The sequence below is a fragment of the Chinchilla lanigera genome, unplaced genomic scaffold, assembly GCF_000276665.1.
Source record: "Chinchilla lanigera isolate Chin_1 unplaced genomic scaffold, ChiLan1.0 scaffold00136, whole genome shotgun sequence".
Lineage (NCBI taxonomy): Eukaryota > Metazoa > Chordata > Mammalia > Rodentia > Chinchillidae > Chinchilla > Chinchilla lanigera.
Genome location: NW_004955537.1, coordinates 1,346,777 through 1,368,720, shown reverse-complemented (window position 1 = coordinate 1,368,720; position 21,944 = coordinate 1,346,777). Strand labels below are relative to the sequence as shown.

The 21,944-nt window shown below is 50.6% G+C and overlaps 1 protein-coding gene across 5 annotated transcripts in view; it reads left to right on the top strand.

The window, feature by feature from the left end:
- The window catches only part of Hivep3 (human immunodeficiency virus type I enhancer binding protein 3), a 334,231-nt gene that overhangs the window by 220,794 nt on the left and 91,493 nt on the right, over positions 1 to 21,944 (top strand). Inside the window, exon 1 of one of the 5 annotated variants that reach the window (XM_013507771.1) lies at positions 16 to 49. The exons of 3 other annotated variants lie outside the window; for them this stretch is intronic. The gene's annotated coding sequence lies outside the window, so the exon portion shown is untranslated. Of the gene's footprint in view, positions 1 to 15; positions 50 to 12,711; positions 12,732 to 21,944 lie in introns of those variants that run through there. One more of the 5 variants, XM_013507770.1, reaches the window with a different exon arrangement.

Here is a 21,944-nt window from a genome sequence, read left to right as displayed (position 1 = left end):
GCGCAGCCCAGCGCAGCCCAGCCCGGAGCCGCGAGCCTCGCAGTCGCAGGTAAGCAAGGAGCGCCCCGCACCGCGCGCCCGCCGCGGCCTGGTAGCCCTGGCGCTGGGCAGCGCCGTGCCCGAGGCGAGTGGCCAAGGGATTGGCGGGAGAAAAAGGGTGGGCACCTCGGGTCCAACTCGCGGGACCCCTGGTGAGGGCGGGCGAGGCTCCTCATCAGCTTGGGATTGCCCGGTGCACAGGTTCTGCGCTAGCGTTTCACGGACACTACTTCTGTCACCATCCTAGGGTGACACAAGTGTTTCCTCGTTCACACACTTCTCTCTCGCACACTCACTCTGGACGCAGACAGCCGCTTTCGCCGTTGACATGCCCAGCCTCTGTGTCCCGCGCAGACCCTGGCCCCTGGAATGTGCTCATCCCGGAGGACAGGCACACCCACACTCTCTGGGAACTGCTGAATGGGTTTGGCAGCCCTGGCCGCCTTCCCCAGGAGGCCTTGTCAGTTTCAGACTGTCAGCGCCAACCACCTTGGGCTCCACTTACGGAGAGTGAGTTAAACTAGCAGCGCTCTGGCTCTCCCCTCCCCCTTGCAGGACGGGGGTGGGTGGGGTGAGGTGTGCAGCCTCCGGCCATGCCTGGAAAGACAGGGAGTTTGGCCACTGGCAGGCATCTGCTACTGCCTCACAGCCTGGGTGTTTCCAGAGGGCTCCCTCTCTGCATTTCTGGGGGCACCCTCCCTGCCCCCTTGTCCAGCGCAGGGTGCTTGGGCTCCAGACAGGACTTGTGGTGGTTGCAGAACAGGTGCAGGTGTCAGCCTTGATCTCTTGCAGGGGTCTCTACCTAGAAGCTACAGTTGCTTACATATAAAAATGTAATGTATTCGCGGACAGTTCGATCAAGGACCTAGGAGAAATCTGTAGAGCCAAGTCCTGAATCCATTGCTTAATGGCTCTGTGCGGATCTGAATGATCTCCTTCTCCTTCGGGTTGTGTTTTATTATCTGAAAAAGGGGGGGGAATGAATGTCCTTTGAGGTGTGTTGCCAGGGAGAATTGAGATCATGTAAGTGAAAATGGTTTGTAAATGTCAAGCCCTATGCACGTGCCAGTTGCTGTGGTTTGGATGATTTCTGGGCTAGCACTTGTCATGGCTCTGCTTTGGGACTTAGAGCATCTGTTCTATTTATCTGCTTCTGTTCCATTTATCTGCAGAAAGGGAGACATAATAAGTGTTCTTTTGTGCCTGCGACCATTTCCCAAAGTGTGTTCCGTGGAACGTTAGTTCTAAAGGCTAATCCGCAAGTAAGGGTTTCCCTGTTGAGTGAGTTTGGAAGTTTCTCCGAGGGCTTTGTCACTCATCTGGCCAATCATAAGCTACATTAGAAAATTAGAGGCTCTGAGAAGTCCTACAGCAAAAGAACCTGTTTGATTTTGTCAGACCCCGTGTTTCTCTGGCTTGAGCCCCTTTTCAAATTCCACAGGGAAACAGTGCCGCAGGAGCTGCCTAGAAAGATCATGTGTCGTATAGTTGCAACCAAATTTGGATAGCTAAATTCTAATTGCCCTCTTCTAATGGAGAAACCTAGAGCAGGTAAGTGGCTCATCTGAGGTCACACAGCTAGATCATGGCCCGAGATCACCCAGTAGTCAGTGGTAAAAGAGGGACCAGAACCAGACTCCCCATCCTGGGCTCTCACCTCATTGAATTACATCCCGAAGCTGAGAAAATTGTCCCCTGGAACCGTCTTGCTGCTTTATGTAAATACCTGCAGAGTATTTGGGAAACATGAAGATTTAAATGACTTTCTGTTGAATGAACTAAGGAAGATCAGGCACCTACTGTGTGCCATTCGTCTCTGGCACTTTAGTGTGTAATGTACAACCAGACGTGGAAGCTGTGTCATGAAGAGATCAGCGATGTACCACGGCATTCTTCACAGACACACACACACACTCCTGCACACATACCTGCTCCTGTACAGGCATGCACCAGCTCACACAGGTGCCCACACACTCAATCTTACACACTCATTTGCACATCCCTGATCCTGTACAGACATCCACGCCTCCGCATGCACATAGCCACTTGTACACACATTCCCACTCTATCCCGTGCACCTATTTACACGCGTGTCTGCTCCTACGCCCACTCTGTCACACACACATCCATCCTGTTGTGTTTAGACTGTGGCCCAAACTACTCAGCAGAGAACTCCCTTGTCCTTGTGTCCCCCGGGCTGGCAGGAAACCTGCACCAGATCCCCAAGAGTACTGCATATGTGGGAAGCCCTTGTGGCCCAGTCTAATTCTGCATTTCCTTGGTGTCTCCAAGTTCTCCCCATTTTTCTGCCGTATTTGCCCATATTGGTCAACTGTCATTTGGTTGCATATGAAGGGACATCCAGAGCTCTGGGTCTACCATCCTGTTAGGTTTAATAATCTGTCAAAGTGCTATGAGGGCTCAGACCCCAGTGCCCAGTAGAATGCCCTATATAGAAGAGACCATTAGCATGTAGGGGGAAAGAGACAGAGACAGAGACTGATGGCCCTGACCCAGAGCAGCATCCCGGGGATGCGCTGAACATGTTTGCGGAGTGCCTGCTGGGCCCGAGGCAGCCTTCTAGGAATATCAGTAGTGAAAATGATCTAATCCCTTTGTTCAAGGAAGCTGCGTTCCAATGGGAAGAGAAAGAGGGAGTAGTAAAGGCCCAGAGGAAGTTACATAGTGATGTGGGCTGTGGAGAAACCCAAGCAGCAGCCAAGGGATGAAGACTGTCAGCAGCGCTGTCAGGAGAAGCAGGGGAAGCAGACCTGGGGCTCTGTGTACATTCTCATCCTTGGCACAGTTGATGTTTGTCCTGAACTTAATAACGAAAAAGTGGCGGCTTGCAAAGCTTTGAGTGAAGCATATTCCGGGCCAAGGAGCAGCAGGTACAAAGGCCCTGCAGAAGAAAGGGGCCAGGGTCAGGGACCACACTGAGGCCACACTGGCAGTGGGTCCCCTGCTGCTTCCCCTGCCAACACCTTTAGAGGGGGAGCTGTAGGTGCTGATCTGGGCCCTAATTATCTTTCTGGCTTAATCACCGAGGCCAAACTCCGGGCATCCTGGGCTTGAGTGGCCTGACTGCCTCTCCTTCTCAGAGGGCTGTGAGCTTCACTGGGTCTACCCCACACATAAGAAGGAGAGGGCTGGGTTCCCAGGGCTACACCGTGCTGTGCTGTTATAGAATTCCATGCTGTTTGTAGGAGGTTCGAGACAGTTCAGGTGGTCCATCTGGATGGTTTGTGAATTGGTTGTGCTGCTTCCATTATTAATAACCATGATGTCATACATCTGTGCGGTTCTTGATCCGCTGCAGAGCACTCTCTCCTGTTATTCCCTGCGCTCCTCTGTGTACTGATCTGTGGGGGGTGGATGTGTGGAGAGCTCACGTACTGCCACACGTGGCTGTAGGCTCATACAGGCACCTCACCATCCTGCCTCTCTGCTTCCTCCACTGAAAAGTGGGGTTGCAGGGCAGCTGACCTCCCGAGGATCTTGGGGGTGGAGCCGAGTGAGAAGCCATGTGTCAAGGCTTGGCGTGGAGTTGGTACTGGGTAATTGTTGGTACCCATCTTATAGGCAAGGAACTCGGGGCTAAGTGAGATTGTGACTTTCTCATCCATTCTGTGTCCCCAGACTTCCCAGCCCTGGATTCAGGGTATAGAGCAGGCTTTTAAGAACGACTGCATTTGGCTGACTTGCCTGAGGTTACACAGGACAGAGTGAAACATAAAGACAAACCTTTGAGGATGATCAGAAGTGTTGTTTTGTTGAGAATTCTAGAAGCATAAGAGCTCTGGGCTTCAGAGGTGTGATATTCTTTGCAAACTAATAAATGCATTTTATAAAAAACATTTTGAAATCCTCTAGCAGAGGGTATGGAGGTGAGGAAATGGCCTCCTGATCATTTGCAACAGTGGCTTTTCAACCAGATGCCTATCACTGCCATTTGAGGCCTTGGAACAACAGTGTCCCAAGTTCCATCCCCATCATCTGATTCAGAGCTTCTGGAGGTGGCTTCAGGGTACGTGGAGGGTAGGTGCCCAGGAGGGCAGGAAGGCCCTCTTCTGGCTTCCTCTTTCCGCCTGGCTTTGGCTATGGCTCAAACCCCCTTGTCCCATCCCCACAGGAGTCACATGGCATGTGCATGAGCTGTGGGGTCCCTCAGGCCTATATTTACATCTTCTGGCTTCCATCCAGGGACTGTGACCAAGAGATTTTCTCTGTCCTGAACCTTAGCTTCCCCATCTATAAGATGGGAATGCTCACCTTGACCTGCAAGGTGGCATGTGGGGTATAAGAGACCACCACTGTCAGATGTCTCCTGAGCTCTCTGTGCTGGGCATGGAATAGGTAAATACTAACCAGGTGGTTTCAGCTGTTACTATGAAAAATTATTGGTAATAATAAGAACTATAATATTGGTCACTGGCTGTTATCAACAGAGTCAGTATAATGTACTCATTTGCCCTCAATGCCAGCCTTTCAGGGGAAGAGTCCATTTCATGTCCTAATCAGCAGGCCCAGGGCCAGTGCTGCCGTCCTCCTCAGCCTCTTCCGTGTGAAGCTCCAGTTCTGGTGGAGAGCTGAGCACTGAGGGGAAGATGGCCAGCCCCGCTTCCCCCGCCTTTGAGCATCCATAGGCTGGGAGGGCCTGGAAGGCGTAGAGGTCAGTGCTGAGTTCGGACTCATGCTTACCTCCCTCAGCCTACTGTCCTGGTCCTGAGGCCAGCGGTGGGTCAGTAGGGGTGAAAACCTGGCTGCAGGGGTCTCGGGATGGCCCTTCTCACCTCCTGCCATTCATTAATTTATTCTACAGTGTGTTGAATCCTTCCTTGGGCTCAGCCCTGGGATAAGTGCTAGGACAAGGCCTAGATCTTCAAGAAGCTCCGGGTCCAGCATTTTCATCTTCCCAGTAGCCTCAGAGCCATGGGCAAGTTGTATTTCCTCTCCACTCTCGGTTTGCTTATCGCTGCAATGGGATCTTTCATGTTGTTTTGCCAGAGGTAGATTTTGTTGTTCTAAGGACCCCACCATTTCTGGAGGGCTGTCTAGGTTCCAAGGGCTCTGATAGAGTAGCCTGCAGAGAGAACAAGGACTTCCTTACCAAGAGGAACTCCACCCTGGTGCTGCCTCTGCCACTTATTTGCTGTGAGATTTGCTGCATTTCTAAACTGTTTCCTTTCCCAGACTTAGAATGTGGTTACAGCACCTCTGCTGCAGAGCACTGGGAGTGTTAGGAGAGATGCTGATATAAAATGCTGGCTCTCCACCAGTTCTACCCCCATGTCCCTTCTGTCTGGCCCTTGGCTCTGCTCTCTTACATGTTGCTGTTTTGAGAGAATCATTTTAACCCATCAGTGCCCAAGTTCAAGAGAGCCAGCGCTAGACAGGTGTAGGCAGATAGAGTGGAGCTCAGGTTTGTAAGCATTGCCTCTTGGTGAGAGATGCGCTTAGGGCAGTGGTTCCAGCCATGGAGGAGTCAGGGTCAGGGCGTAGAGTCCTGAGTCCAGGAGTCTTCATGGACTTGCCGCAAAGTTGCTGTGTGTCATTTGCCTACCCCCTCCCCTCTCTGAACCTCATGTTCTCATCTGCAGGTGGCTCATGCAAGTCCCTGGCCTTCTTCCTGCTGTGAGGAGTTGCTGGGCCTTTTGTGTGCACGTGCTGAGTGGACACGGTGGCAGAGTGGGCTTGCAGGGTGTGAGGAGCTTGCCAGCCTTTCCCAGCCTGGACTCCATTGGAATTGATCTTGCAGAGAAGCCAGCAGACAGGCTGTGGACAGGGCAGAGATGGTGGTTTCTAATTGGGAGGCTCAGTCACAAGACAGGAGGCAGGAAAAGAGACATGAAGGGCATTAAATTAAATCAAAGGAAAGACATTACCTTTTCTTTTTTCCTTAAAGAAAACCCAAAAGGCTCTGAGCCAGCTGCTTCCCCAGCAGTATGTCTCTCATTTGAAGTCAGCAGTGTGCTTGGGAGGGGGGGTGGGTGCAGGATGGAGCAAGAGGCCGCAGAGTAAAGCGGAGCAGCTCGCCACTTGGTTACCAAATGTCTGCTGAGCACTCACGAAGTGCCAGGTGCTGCTCTAGGCCCTGGGGTGCAGCAGTGTCCCAAACAGGCTGCACTCAGTATTCCGCCGGGGCTGCTAAGGCAGCAGAGGGAGGGAGGCGGCCATGGACCAAGGAACAGGGAAAGGGGTGACCTGTCAGAGTAAATGCCATGAAGAAAAAATAAAGCAGTGTGAAGATGATGAGGCAGTGTTCCTGGCCTCTTCTGTGTCTGGTAGTCAGGGGAGCTGAGGTGGCCCATGGGTACAGTGTGAAGGAATGTGGAACCTACTAAACTCATTCAAGGAGGATTTTCTCTCTCTGTGGGGTCCACGGAGGTCTATGGCAATGTCTCATTTATAGCTGCATGGTCGTCAACCAGGCTGCTCGGATCTGGGCTGCCCCACTTTGGAAACAGAACAGGAGTCTACTTAATGGCAATTGTTACAGTAACATAAGTAATAATAACAGCAGTGAGTGACCACTGGATAGAACTTTAAGTCTGCAAGTGACTGTCCACACCAACTGCCTTATTCGGCTCTCTACCACGGCAGAAGGAGTCATTGCCATAGCATGGATGAGGACTCTGAGAACTGTGTACATGAAGGAAAAGCCCATGACTGTCCCATGAGTGAGGGCAGAGTGGACGCCCCCAGCCCAGACCTGCAGCCCACTGGACACAATTTCTCCGCATGGGAGACTCTGGGAGGACTCTGGGACCTACCGTGGTCTCCTGCATCACACCGTGCAAGCAGCAGAGAAAGGGGCCTGTTTCTTGAAAACAACAGTGAACCCTGAGACTCAGGAGGTGTGATGCCTGAATATTATGTGAGTCCTGAATTGGACCCTAGGACAGAAAAGCATGAAATAGACTATGTGACCAAAACATAGCGAATGTTTAAGCTTTAAAAATATTTATTATAGTAAAAAGCACATTGCTGTTAATCCCACTCAAAATATTCCAGTCCCTTCAAGCACACTTATCCCATCATTCTGGCCACTTTCTGAAGCAGTTCTGGAAATCTTTCTGAGGGTCTTGAGTTGGGTTTTCATGGCGGCCTCAATGTCCTGAATTGATTCAAAATGTTTGAATCATGGTCATTTTGACTTTGGGGAGCTTGAAGTCACATGGTGCCAGATCCAGCGGATAAGGTGGATGAGGACACACCATAATGTTTTTAGGAGCTTGTTTCTCCATCGACTGGCACCTGACAACAGCATTCACTACATTTCTGACCACACCTTGTAAAGACACTCATGGAAAAAGACATCCAGAACTGCTTCAGAAAGTGGCAAGACCAATAGGATAGGTATTCTGAAGGGATTAATGGCAATGTATCTTTTACTCTAATAATTTTTCTTTCAATATTCATCATATATTTTGACCATACCTCATATAAATAAAATCTGCACTTCAGTCATACACCGATGTTAATTTCTTCATTTTGACAAATATACATCATTATGTAAGATGTTAGTCTAAGGAAGCTAGATGGCTGGTATATGAAGTCTCTCTCTGTCTCTATAACTCTTCTGGCTGTCTGAAATTATTCTGAAATGACAAGTTTATTTAAAAATGAGTGGATGAAGCTGCATGAAATACTATTTGGCATCCTCAGGGTTGCTTACTTGGGAAAGCTGTAATGCTCACTCAGTGAGCGAATCTCTGCTCCTGCTGGTCACCTGAGGCGTGCCACCTGGAGTAGCCTTTGTGAGAAAAAGCAAGATTATAAACCAGTGCCATAATCACAGTGGTGGAGGGACGTCGAGGCGTCTCCCCCAAGGAACTTCCCCAAGTGAACGTCAAGTGGACCGTGTCTCTGACACCTTAGGCCACCCTAAGTATGCCCTGTGCGTTTGGTGAGGTCCACTGACATTTTCACTTGCTGCTGCGAGAGGCAGATGGAAGCACAGTTTTGTTCGTGGACTGTATCCTGTGACTGCATGGAGTATGGTGGCTGGTGCCTGGGAAGGAGGCACAAGGTGGGAAGAACAGAATTGGAGAACTAACACAGCCTTTAAAGGTGATCTGATTTTCCTTGACAGTAGAAAGTATTTAAATCCAGGGAGGATGGCTCATGGAGTGAAGGAAAGAGACCAGCAGCCAAGGCATTCCGAGGTTTGGGGCCTAATTCTCCATTCATAAAACAAGTAACTTGGCTGGGCGTGGTGGCACATGCCTGTAATCCCAGCACTTGGGAGGCTGAGCCAAGAGGATCTTTGTGAGTTCGAGACCAGCCTGGGCAACAGAGTGAGCTCAAGGCCAGCCTGAATTGCATACTGAGACCCTGTCTCAAGAAAAACTAAAAAACAAAAAACAACTTGGCTTACAAGGATCTCGGGAGACCCTCCTAATGAAATCCAGTGAGCCCAGAGCAAGGGGTTGGTTCAGGCTCTCCCTGAAGACACTGAGCCCCAGGGCTTAGCCTCTCTCTGCAGACAGAGTTCTCAACAGTTTCTGGAGGGCTTGTGGCCACTGCACACATCCTTGCCTAGCATGTGGGCATTCGGTGTCTGGCTGATCTACAGTAGAGGTAAAAGATGCTCAGGCATGCAGGGAATCTTTTGCATGGCCTATTAGAACATAGTGAGAGTTCAAAGGTTAGGATGTCCATTCCAAACAGGACTCTTATTTTAAGCAAGCTTTGATCTTGTGAAATATAGAAGTCCAGTCTTTATGTTCCACAAATACACCTGTCCCACTAGGTGTATTTTTAGAACATAAATGACACCAGATATGGAGACGTGTTATGGGAAGAAAATAAAAGTCCTATAGCCAAGTACTTTTGGGAAAGTTTGGAGGCTCTTATACTGCAGGACTTCTCAGGGCCTTTAATATGCAAAAGTGCATTGGAAATTAGCAGAAGAGTGTGTGAATGTTATGAATGTGAGTGTATATGAAGTAGGTATTATGGGCATCTTTTCAAGATTGATTAAAAACACACGTACACGCACATGTAAATAAACGTGAGTAGCTGGACTACAGTTTTGTAGAGAAGCATTTTGGAAATCACTAAAGTTATCTGAGGTCAAAGCTTTAAAAAAGGAAAGTGAATATACAGTAGCTCTAAAACGTGTTTGTGCCTGTTAGTTTCAGCTTGTCAGTTTATCACATTTTTCCTGTTTTGTTAACTTAATTTCTTTTTTTCTCAGAAGGAAAGTGGCACTTGGCATGCAAATGACCCTTCCCCCGTCCTTGTATGCTGTGCTCACGGGAGGCGGAAGCGCCATATTGCATGCTTTTGTAGCGGTGAGGGTCACCAGGCCCATGTGACAACTCAGTGGAAGCACTGCAACCCAGAAACCCATCTGTGGCATCGGTGTTCTAGAAGCTCAGAAAGAACCACGTTAGAAAATGCCACTAAAGACTAAACACCCCTTTGTGGAGGACGGCTCTGCACACAGTCCTCCGTGCCCCGCCACGCATGGGTCAGCGGGCAGGCCGGGTGAGGCCGGGCACCACCCACTGGTGACAGTGTCCCACTAGGCCCATCTTTGTCCCCCTGCCTGGTCCTGCTAGCTGCCTGCTGCTCCTCAGAGCCCTCCCAGCGCTGGCCCCGCCTCAGCCTCCCTTTCCCAGGCTCTGACCCCATGTGTGAATTTTGCCCCTTCCATAGCCTGCCCCTTATTTGACAGGGTCAGGTGTGTCTTGTTCCCAAGCGCATGGGACCCATTCCATGTCATGCTTGCTTCTTGTGAGAAACTGAACTTCACTCCCTCACCTGGCGAGTGAGGACTGCGCAAATAAAAGAAACAATGAGTAATACAGAGGGGAGCTTGAAGGGGGATTCCTTTCCCTCCAGGTTAGAGTGGGGCGGGGAGTGGGAAGCTTCGGAGACAGCTAATGTGAGGATGGACGGGCTAGCGCAGCCTGCCCCTCACCTGACCACGTGTGACCTCGTGCAAGTGCCCCACAGCCTCAGCCTCTGTTTGTTTGGCTGCTCATCACCTGCCAGTGCTCTGGTTCCGTGCTGTGATGTCTGTGGGGAGCCTAGGGCCTGTGCAGAGAAAGTGCTGTGTTCACTGTTACTCATGAAAAAGATTCCGTCAACCAGTGAAAAAACCAAACCAAACAATCAGCCACGTTTTTTACATGCAAAAGTATAAACAGGTAGTTTACAAGGTAAAAATGACTCATAAACATACGACAAATGCTTAAACTACTGAAACAGAAAGGATTATAAATTAAAATGAGATGATTTTTGACTATAAGTGGCAAATTTTTTTAAATAGAGAAGAACTAGTGCTGGTAAGGACCAAGCAGAGCAGGGAGACTAAATTGATACAGTGAAAATCAGAAGTACACATACCTACTTTGATCTGGCAATGCCCAGCTATAGAAAAACATATGCACACGAGATATAAAGGTACAAGGACATTCCGCTGCAGCATTGCTTAGAGTAGAGGAAAATTAGAAATAACCTCCGTGTCCATCAGTGGCAACAATTACACAATTCACAGCATGTGGATAGCGTGCAATACTTTGTAACTAATTGAAAAGGAAGAAATGAATCGCAGGGCCTGACAGGGAAGGACACTCACATCATAGTCTTAGCTGGAAGACAGTTTCTATGTGATATGTTTAGTACAATCCTGTCTTCACACAGAAAAAGTTAAATGTGTGTGCATATGTAATATGAGATATGATTGAAATATGCATGAATGTTCACATAAAAATTCATTACAGTAAAAAGTACATTGCTATTAACACCCCCCAAATACTCCCTCCTGCTTTAAGCATATTTAGCCCACTGCTGTTCCCACTTTCTGAAGCAGTTCCGGAAGTCCTCTTTTCTGAGTGTCTTTACAAGGTGTGATCAAAAATACAGTGAATGCTGCTGCCAAGGGCCATCCAATGGAAAGGCAGGCTCCTAAAAACATTATGGTGTGTCTTCATCCACTTTTTCACCAGAAAATTGCATGACTCTGTCTCTCCCCCAAAAGCAAAATGACCATGAAAGGTAAACATTTTGAATCAATTTAGAACACTGAGGCGGCCGGAACAACCCAACTAAAGACACCCAGGAAGAGGATTTCCAGAACTGTTTCAGAAAGTGGCAAGAACAATGGGTGTTTGAAGCGGGGAGTTAGAGAGGGATTGACAGCAATGTGCCTTTTACGGTAATAAATATTTTTAGAATTTAAATATTTACTGCATTTTTCAATCACACTTCATATGTTTTTCTGCTCATGGAAACAGCCTCAGAGTAAAACCAGTAAAACATGAATAGCAATAGAATTTGGGAGGCTGAAGGTGGGCTTGTCCACTTTTTACATTAAATACTTCTGTATTTTAAAATTATCTACTTTTAAAGAAAGGAAACAGAAAAGAAAGCTCAAGAAAATGAAGAGAGAAAAAAGAAAAATCTCTACGGTGCAAGAATATTGCGACAATTAAATGAGATAATACTTGACAAATGTCTAGTGCAGTGCAGGGCAATTAGTAAGTGCCCAGTGAATTCTTCTTGCCTCTTCCTTCCTTGCTAGAGTCTGTGGCACCCCCGCTGCTGGCAGGTCCATCTCCACGGTGGTGATTACATGGTGGGGATACAGTGGGGATGACAGCAGAGCTAACCACGCAGATGCATGGTCACCACCCAAGTGCACCACCAGCCTGCGGAGCCCACCCTATCTCATTCCCAGGCAGAGCTCTGGGTTCTTTCTCCTTGGCACTCTCATGAAGAAAGGCCTGACAGCCTTTGCTGGGTGTTGCCCAGCAACGTGTAAAAGAACTGAGGTTCTCTGGTCACTGTCATATCCCCAGTGGGAGTCTTAACCAGGTAGGCCGTTCTGTTCGCTGTTTCGTCCCTTGTCTGTTTCTGATCTCAGTGAGGCTTTCCCACTCGGGGGATGTGGGCTTTCCTAATTCCTTTCCCCCACCAGCTTCCACCTGGCTCCAATGAATTCCATCATGCCTGTTTAAAATCATTTTACTTCCAATTTGCTAATTTAATTCTAGTCTTACAGAATTTTGGCAACCCCGCCAAATCGGGTGCCAGATGCAGATTTAATGAGCATATTTTCAGTTTTTTCTTTCCTGTCTTCATGAAGATGCTGAAGAGAACAGGCCCTGGAACTCATTCCCAGGGGACTTGCTCCCAGGTGCATCCTGGCAGCTGGGCGCGGCCCTCCAGCCAGGTCTCTCCCGGTCTAAGGGAAGAGCTCCTTGGAGAAAAGAACTGTCACTGCATCCTCTTCCCGCCTGTCCTACACCCCCCCATCCCATTCCCATCACTGGACTTCACAGGAAATGTGTTTGGAGAAAATTACTTATTTCCTCTGGTCCGTGTCTTCCTGCAGCATGTGCAGCTGAGCAGATGTTCATGGATTCATCAATTTAGCAAGCGCATGCTGAGCACTTTCTAGAGGGGTTTCTCCAAGTGTGATCCATGGATGACCTGCGGTAGAATTAGGTGAGGAAGGTGGAGGGATACAAATCCCCGGGCTCTGGCCCATAAGCTGTAGGATCGGATAGTGGGAAGGGGTGGAGCCCAGGATTCTGCAACCCAGAGGATTCCTGTGCTTCCTGAATTTCGACATTTGTTATCTCATTTCAGCTTAGACCAGCTCCTCATGGGAGACATTTTTATCTCCCAGAGTAAGACTCAAAGAAACCAAGTGGGTGGTTCAAGGCTACAAAGAGGTGAGCATCGGAAGTGGGACTGTGCCTGAGGCTTTTGATTCTAAATATAGGGCTCTTTCCATCTTCGTAGGGCAGCAGCTCAGGGGCCAGCACTGTGATCCATGATCCCAGTGTCACTACTCATGACTATGATGAAAGCAGGTCTGCGCCTTCTCAAGTTCATCCACATAGATGCACCTGCTACCCCTCACTGTGTCCTTCCTGTGTGGACAAGGACATGCGACTGAGAGGTCAAGCTGCTCAGCCACCAAGTATGCAGAACTGTAGGAGCAGCAAAGAGGACCCACCCCACACTGGACTCTAAATTCTGTGCCAAGTGGTGCAAAGGGCTAATTGGAGCCTGCCATGGATTTTTCCTAAGGAATAGCAAGGAGGCAAAGGTGGAACTCCCTGGTTGCAGCAGGGGAAGCCTTGCCTTTGGGCAAATCTATTCTATTCCTGAGCCCTGGGTCTCGTCATTGGTACAAGGCTGGGGTTGGCACCAGTCACTGGTCTCCAGACATTGTAGGTAATGGAACCTACTCCCACCAACCTTCCAACCTTTTAAACCCACATAAAGTCTTCCGTTGAATTCCAGATAAACAGCAAAGAGACATACGTAGAGACACCTTGAGTGGCTCAGGGCTTTTAGGAAGCAAACTAGAAAACTTCCATCTAGCATTTAGCATTGATCATCTGTTTGTCTCCTCCTCTGGCCCCCCAGGCTTCAGAATCTGGCACACTGGGGTCCAGTCTTGGCTCTGCTGTGTGACCTTGGGCAAGTTGTTTCTCTTCTCTGAGTCTCAGCTTTTTCTCTGCAAATGGGGATGACAGCAGTTAAGTTAAGGTGAGGTTTTGCAGGAGTCAGTGCATAAAGGATGCTTAGCGTGGTGCCCCATAGGGAGGTGTGTTTCTTGCTTCCTTCTGATGGAATGGGAAATAAGGCATGAGAAAATACACGGTCACTGAGAAGATTCTCCGGAGCCAAAGAAACACGTGACCTGTGAGTGAATGATGCGGTTGGTGAGGCTTCAAAATGGAAAAGAGCTTGCTCTTGGAGGGGCTCAGGAGGAGGAGCTTCAGAGAAGGAAGGGCAGTGTCCAACAGGTCCCAGGGTCTGGTGGCAAGAGATTAGGAAAGGCGCAGTTGAGACCCTGTAGGGAAATGTGACTAGGGGCTGGCAAGGCCGGGGAGGAGGAGATTCCAAGCTCTCCACTGTGGCAGAGATGGGGGTTCCCAGCCCAGCCCCATAGCCAGATCCCTGGGACAAATCTACCCACCTGCATCCCCTCTCCAGAGCCAAGCTGCAAGAGGACTGCTCCCCAAGTCCTTCCCAAGTCCGCTGGAAGGGCCTCCAACTCAGACCCGCAGGAACCTCCCTCCATGTGGTGGCGGAGAGTAGAGTGAGAGCAAGTGGAGCCCAGGCAGGGGCTGTTTTCCATTTCAGTAGCGTTATTCCTGGCTCTGCTCCTGCAGGCCCTGTGGAAGCTGCCTGTGCCTGCTCCGGGGGGAAGCATGACAGTTTTCAAGGGTGATGTGTGCTAAACAGGCGACCAGGAAGTCACTGCTGCTGCCGCACGCAGGTGTGAGTGTGTCTGCTGCCACCCTGTCCACACCCAGCCACCCACTGCCTCTCCCGCCATTGCTCTTCCTCGTCTTCTGGGCTGCCTCCCCCTGGAGCTGTTTCATGTAGACTGGGAGCAGAGAATGCCACCCCTCCACACACCCCACTGCAAAGATGTCCATATCCTAATTCCCAGAACCTGTGATTACGTTGGGTTACGTGACAAAGGGGAATGAAAGCAGCAATGAATTAAAGTTGCAAATCAGCAGGCCTTGACATGGTGGTTTCCTGGATTATCCATGTGAACTGAAGTAATCATAATGATCTGTAAAAAATAATACATATATATTATTTTAATTATACAAATTTATGGGGTTTCATGATAATTCACATGTGGTAGGTAGAGACGGAAGAGAGCATCAGGGTGTTGCAAGGTGAATAAGTCAGGACAAGGCATTGATGGCTTTGGGGGACTTAGAGCCAAGAAAGCCAGAAAAGGTAAAGGGAGAGATATTCCCCCAGCAGCCCTGCTGACACCTTGATTTTAGTCCAGTGAGATCCATTTTGGACTTCCTGCTTCCAGAGCCCTCCAATAACAAATGTGTGTGGTCTTGGAGCATGGGTTTGTGGTGATTCTTTATAGCAGCCTCACAGAATCCACCCAGGCGATGTGACAGGGAAGCTCAGGCTGTCGTGGGAGAGGGCCTCCCAGGGTGCAGTAGCAGAGGGAGGTTGTACACATGCTGTCTGCTGCCTCACTCTGGGAGACAGGTCCTGTTGTCTAGACAGCTGTACAGGTAGGAAAGTGACTGCCCCTCATGGGGCCCTGTAGAGTCCTGAGCAGGTTCATCTGTAGGCACACTGTGCAGATGCTGTCCCCCAGCCAGATCCTGCCCTCTCTCCCTCCAGGAGCCCTCCAGCCCCTCAAAGCTTGTGACCCACTCTTTCTAAGTCAATTCTCCTACTTTTGACACTTGGTGTGTGCTTTGCTGGTCCATAGCAGCTGTGTCCATGTGTGTGGGAGCTGCACTCTACAGTGCGTGCTGAAGACCCCAAATTTACACACAGGATGCTTGAGTTTGTCCTGGCTCTGACGTTTTGTCCCTCTGATCTTGGCAAGTCCCTTGAAGCCAGAGGAACACAAGACTGTCCTACAAGCCCACTGAAGATGCTTTTCCCCAAGGAAGCATCAGTGTTACTTCTCTGTCCCAGAGATACAGTCCGGGAGCAATAACTCCTCTCCCAACAGTGGCTTTGTGTCACCGGGGCTGCAGGAAGGCTGTTCTCTGCTGGCTTTACTGAGCACTTTTCATAGGTAGGGCCCTGAGCAAGACCTGGAAACACAGAAACCAGCCTGTGGTGATGGGTGAGGCACAGAATGGCAGAAGGCATTCACCTTGGAGTTGTGCAAATTAGGCATGGAAGTCTCTGTTTTATAGATGAGAAGACTGAGACCCAGAGAGCAGAAAAGCCTTGCTTAAAGGTCAAGTGAGACAAAGGGAAAAGCTGGCCCAGAATATAAGTGTCCTTCCTTCAACTCTAGGCCAGGCTCACTATCCTACAGATTTAATGCATAAGTGAATGGCCAAGTGAGTTTATTAAACCAATGTGTATTTTAAGTGCCTGTTTTCTGTTATATCATGCTAAGGTCTGGGCTACAATTTAGGAACACAACAAACAGGCCGTGATCCTTTCCTGGGAGTTTGCATTCCATGAGGAGGTAAGAAGTAATTATACAATTAGTTATGTGGTTGCAGTGGGGGTAAGTGGTGTGCAGAGGATAGTCCGAAGCCATAGTTTGTGAATGGCTGTGCAAGTTGTACGCTGCACAAGTGTGTGTGGCATCCACTGGAGGCTACAGTATGATATGAAGACAGGACCAGTATGTTCTGAAAGTAACAATGCAAGACCATAGCAAGGCTGGAAAAGGGCTCAGAATTGCAGCCTCCCCTTCTCATCCAGGGCTCTGGGCCCAGCCTTCCCTCCCACTCTGTTTGGTGGTCACATCACATGCAATTGGGCCTCTTCTAAAAGAGGGGGAGCCTGCTGGCGTGGGGCTTGGGAGACCAGAGGAAGGAGGCATCGCCTGTCTTGCTGGGTAGAGCTTCTGTTGTTCTGGGCTGGGTTCAAAGGCTTGGAGGTCTGTGATGGCAGAAGGGACTGTAGTCTTCTGAAATGCAGGCTTTGCTGCTGGGCACAGCCTCGCTGTCAATGTAGCCAGTCATCTGGAGTGCTGGGCCTGGAAGGAGCCTGGCTTCTAGGAATCGGGGCCCCACACTCGCCACGAGGGCTGTGTACTCACCCCTCAGGACAAGAGCTCATGGGACACACAGGGGGATGAAGCTGCAGTTTTATTAAAGCATCCTGCCTGGGCACTTGTGGTGTGGCACCTTCGAGCTGGTCCCACTTTGGCTTCCCACTAGCTGAAAGTCTTTGGGTGAGCCCTTGGCCTCCCAAGCCTCACCTTCTGTGAAATGAGAGTGACCCATGCTTATCTCAGTAATGGTTAGAGTCAAAGGACAGAACAGATATGCAAGTGGTATATGGTGGTATATGGGCATAGAAATTGCTACCCAATGGGCACATTTCTTCACGGACCCAAGGAGATGTAACTTGTGTTCCCAAAGCTTTTCAGGGAAGGAGAGAAAGACACATGGCTCTTTCTATTTGTCTTTAATTGGGAAGAATTATTCTTGCCGGGAAAGAAATCAGCCACTTGACAGGGAGCTGGAACAGAAGGGGTCCTTAGAAATGGCCTTGTTCAGGTCTTTGGGTTGACAGAGGGAGAAACTGAGGTCTACAGGTGGACGTGACTTGCTTTTGGTTGCTTGGTCAGTTCATGGCAGTGTGCAGTCAGTCAGGTCCAGGTCCTACCACCCACGCAAACCCGCGTGCTGCATCTTAGCTTTGTACATTCAGAGGTAGAGACGGCATTCAGGGGCCAGGCAGGGGTGAGCTCAGAGAAGAGGGAGAAGATAGGAAGGTGGCGGGCACAATCTGGGAGGGGCCAAAAACAGGGAAGGAATTGTACAGAGTGGCCAGAGGGGGCGCACCCTTCAGATTCCTCCCCTGCTTCTGGACCGGCCCCAGAGTCTCCGCCCATCCCTAGGTTCCCAGGCCTCATGACCAACACAAAGGCACCAACTGTCCTGTGACTTCAGGCCAGCCTGAGCCCTGGGAGCTGCAGCACAACAGGGTGGCTGGCACCCCGAATACCCTTTGGTCTAAATGGGCAGTACTCCTGCCAGGTTGGCAAATGCCCTTGCCACTCGTTCATGGAAAGGGAGGTCCTGAATGAGGTGAAGTGGGGCAGCAACCCGGCAGACTGGCATTGTGGAGTATGTTCTTTGTTCTCCAACCACTCATTCATTCAGCCTTCGTGGAGCCGCCCACATGCCAAGCACTGTGCTCAGCACAGGAGGCGCAGATGGTACGCCGTGTTCTTGCCCTGAAGGTGCTCGAAGTCTGCAGGAGAACAAACATGGTCCGTCCTGAGCGGGTGCTGGAGAAGGGAGAGGCTCCTCACCTCCCAGGGTGTCATCCAGCCTCAGCCTAGCCAGAGCTGTGACTCAAGAGTCCTCTCCAGGCAGTGCAGAGGGGACTTGTGGGGAGATGGGGAAGAGGCAGGAGGTAAGTGGACAGAAGCTGGTAGGCTGTAGAGACTTGGGGAGCCAGCTCCCCGAGAGCTGACGAGGAACTGTGGGAAGTCAGCCGCAGCCCCTGGACTCCCAGTAGCTGCCTCTGAGGACTTCTGGAGCACCTGTGCAGAGGCACAGGGTCTGTCCCTGGACAGGCCGCTGGCCCTGGGCTGTGCACTCAGCAGTGAGCGGAGCGGTGTGGGCCTGTGGGTCCCTCAACAGAGCCAAGAAGAGCGCACAGCTGCCACTGGGCTATTGATTCAGCCTCACCCGCAAACCCACAGATATTTTCCCTTGTCGCCCAGGGGTAGTAAATTGAGAGAACTCAGTGTTTATTCACTCACTTATTGTCACCAGTTATGTTCAAGGCTCCTTGAGTTATACCGAAATGAATCACACACGTCCCCACCCTGTCCTCAAAGATTGTGTGGTTTGTCTGTGATGCTGACAAGTGCTTGCATGGATGATATTCCACATGCAGGAGAGAGCAAGTGAGCACCCTAGTGAAGAGTGTCAGTGAGACCCTAAGAGCTTACCGCTGGCCAGAAGGGGTGCGCCATGGAGGGCTTCGTGGAGGAGGCAGCGTGTGAGCTTGGCTCCCTCAGGCTACCGGTGGCTGGATTTGCTCACAGTGAAATGAAGAAAAACATTCCACAGAGAGAACCACAGAGGCATGGAAATGCTGAACCTGGGTGTTTGGCAAAAGCTGGTACTTCCCAGGGGGAGTGCTGAGGCCAGGGGCAGCCTGGTGGGCCGGTAAGCGGATCCCAAGGGGAGACTGTCCCTGCAGGCACCCTCTGGAGGTGCCTGTGTGAGAGGTTGTGGTGCAAGATGGTTACACGGAGCGTCTGCCTGGCTGTAGGGAGAGTGAGCAGGCAGGAGTCCAGAGGAGCGGATGGGCATGGAAGTCTGAGCCAGGCTGGTGGAGAAGAAGATTCTGTCCACAGTCCTTGATATGTTTAGTGCCTGGGTCAGGTACCATTCTAAGCACCTCCCTCAAATCCAGCCAGGCATCTGGTCGTGTTCTCTGCCAAGATGTCAGCTAAATAACCTTCCCATGGTAGCAAAGCTGAGAAGTGGAGGAGGTAGGATTCGAACCCAGTACCCCATGCACCTAAATACTCTTAGATGAAGAGTGGCTCAGCCAGGGTCAGAGCTGGCTCTGAGGGCTGCCCCGGGGCTGCAGGTCCCTTGGTGACAGTGACAGCCTCCCTTCTGTCCCTGTAAGTTATGGCTGGCCCCATGAGGCCTGCTCTGGTTCACTGATTTGAAAACAGAGCCTGCCTATAGGTGGTGACAACGTAAACAACTGATGCAATGGAAACTTCTATGGAAAAATGTGCCCACACATCCCCAGCAAAGAAGAGCACTGCCGCAGGCCAAGTGGGCTCTGTGGCAGGCAGCTTCCTCTGGCATGGCTTTTCTGTTTGGGGAAACTCTAAACAGTGGGGGCAGGGTGGGGACAGCAGAGGTGGGAGTGGGACAGGTTGGACACTAGACCAGAACCTTGGCTGGGTCTCTAGAGGATCCTGGTCACCAGGCTTTCCCTCTGAGCTGAGGAGGCAGCTGTGTGGGGCCAGAAAGCACGTCTCCCCGCAGACACACAGTGCATTGCGCAACCTTCTCAATGGGCATTAGTCACCCTGCCCTGCAGAGGGAGTGTGGTTCTCAGTCCCTGGGGTCTCTCGGGCTCTCTCTTGACCTTCTTTTCTTTCGCTGTATCCTCCCTGGGAATAGTTTGCAGTGATCTTGGTATGGAATTTAGTACAGTATCTTATTTTCGAAGACAAGGTCATTGTAGGTGTGAGTAAATCTAAAAGATCAGAAATAACCAAAAGAGGAAGAGAGAAGGTCTCATGTTTTGGAAAGTCTACCCTGCATTATTCAGTTCTTACACTGGTGGGGGGGTGCTATTGTTCCCATTTTAGAGGTGAGGAAACAGACCCTAAGGTGGAGGCCACACGGTGACAAGGACCATTGACATCTAGTTTTATTTAATGCCAAAGCCTCAGGCTCTCCTTCTGTCGTGCAGACCTGTCCCGTCTCCCATATTCTAAGCCTTGGTTTCCTCAGCTTTCAGAGAGCACTGATGGAGCCCACCTATAGCCTTAGTGTGACAATGACATAAGGATAGCATTGGCACTCAGTAAGTGCTGGATTCCTGCACTAACGCTGGCTTCTGTCTCTATAAACTAGGAAGAACCTGTGTTCCTTCTTTGGGAAAGCAGCATGGGTGAAAAGCTCCTAGTTTTCTTCATCTTCACCTTGAGATCAGTGACCCCTGAGACAGAGGCCAATCTCCTCTGCACCCTGGGATGAGTGTCCTGTTCGGTGGGGACTGTCAGTGAGAGGGGGCACGTGTGATGGCTGAGCACGGCAGGCAGTCACTCCTTTCGCTCTTGTGTGAGCCTGGCCGCTCTCAGCATGTGACTCTGAGCCACAGCTCCCGGGCCTCGGCTGCTCTTGCTGGCCCCCCCAACCTCCCTAGCCCCTGGGCTGTGCCTCCAGCACACCAGCACCCCTTCCCTGCCTCTGCAGTGCAGAGTTGGTGGTGTGGTGTAGTTCTGCCCATCACTGAACACAATCCATCCACTTGGCCTTGGAGTTCCTCTTTCCGTCTTTAGTATAAGGGAAATGTATCACCCCCTCTATTATCCACACCCCCGCCTTTCCTTGGAAGCCTTCTTGTTCCTGGTATTTTCCAGACTTGTCTGTCTGTCTGTATCGGAACCTCAGAGCTCTGCCGCCTCGATCTCTGCTCACTCTTATTGTGGGGAAACCTCACTCACCCTTGAGTCAGCTACCATGTGAGTGGGGAGCCTTTGGCCTGGAGGACACAGCAGGGGACAGGAAGGATCCTACGCAGCAACAGTGTTCTCAGGCCGCAGTTCAGGCATTGGTGCGGAGGTGAGAGCCCAGGAAAGGACAGCTTGGTGCAGGCATGTAGGGAGGGAGGTGAGGACCTTACAGAACCGGCCCCGAGCCCAAAGCAGGAGCCAGAGAAAGAGAGATGGACATAGGCATTTGCTGGGTCCATGCTAATCTTGTGCGTGCTTTGTTTCCTGTGATCCTCTCCCAACCTGGGGAGAGGTGAGGCTCTTCATTTCTGACTCATGAGGAAAGTGAGGTGCGGGTACAGAGAGGTTCAGTGATTCACCCGAGGTCACACAGCTATTAGCGGATAGGCCAGAGTCTGAGCTTCAGTCCTGATGATGTCAGGGCTGACTCCCCAGGCCATCCTCTCCTACTTCTTGACACTGGGTAAATGAGGCATGCCAGTAATTCTCTGTTTCCCCTCTCAGTTGCCAGTATCCTGCCGTGACCCACCAGGATTATTCCTGTATCTTGGATTGTTGGATTTTCTTATTGATCCATACACCACAGCAGTAGAAATAAAAATAAAAATAGATTTGTTCCACAATTCCTTGCTCCCAGCAGATCAAATTCAGCTTTCCCGTGCTGGCTCCATCCATGAACGTCAGAGCCAGGGTAGGAAGGTGAGGCCGCACGTCCAGAGGGCAGCAGGGAACCAGAGCCAGCCTGCTCCACCTTCTCTGCGATGAGAGTAGGAAGCCCAGCAAGGCAGCCTGAGGCCCTTGGAGATCAGCTGTGCTGGGACCTACTGAGGCTGGCCCTTGCCAGGCATCTGGGGTTTTCCTAACCCTTTATGAGCACATCGGTGCCAACCTCAGGGCCCAGGTGGGATGTGGGGCTCCCTCTGCCTGCCACAGAGGCCACGCTGTGATGCTCTGGCTCCACAGGAGCACAGGAAGTGAGCTCTTGGGCTGCTCCCCTTGTGGCTTTAGGTGGGGCCTGCAGAGGAGCTGGCCCTGGTCTTTCTGGCCCTGGCTGGGTGCCACCTTACAGGTGGGCCCCTCTGCCCACAGTGGCCCTTCCCTGTTTATCTGTCTGAAAAACAAGATACTTCCTTGTTTCTCACCGTGGTACAATCTACATAACATTACCCTTCCCATGTTAACCATTTTTAAGTGTGCAGTTCATTGGTATTAAATGCATTCATGTAAGTGTGCC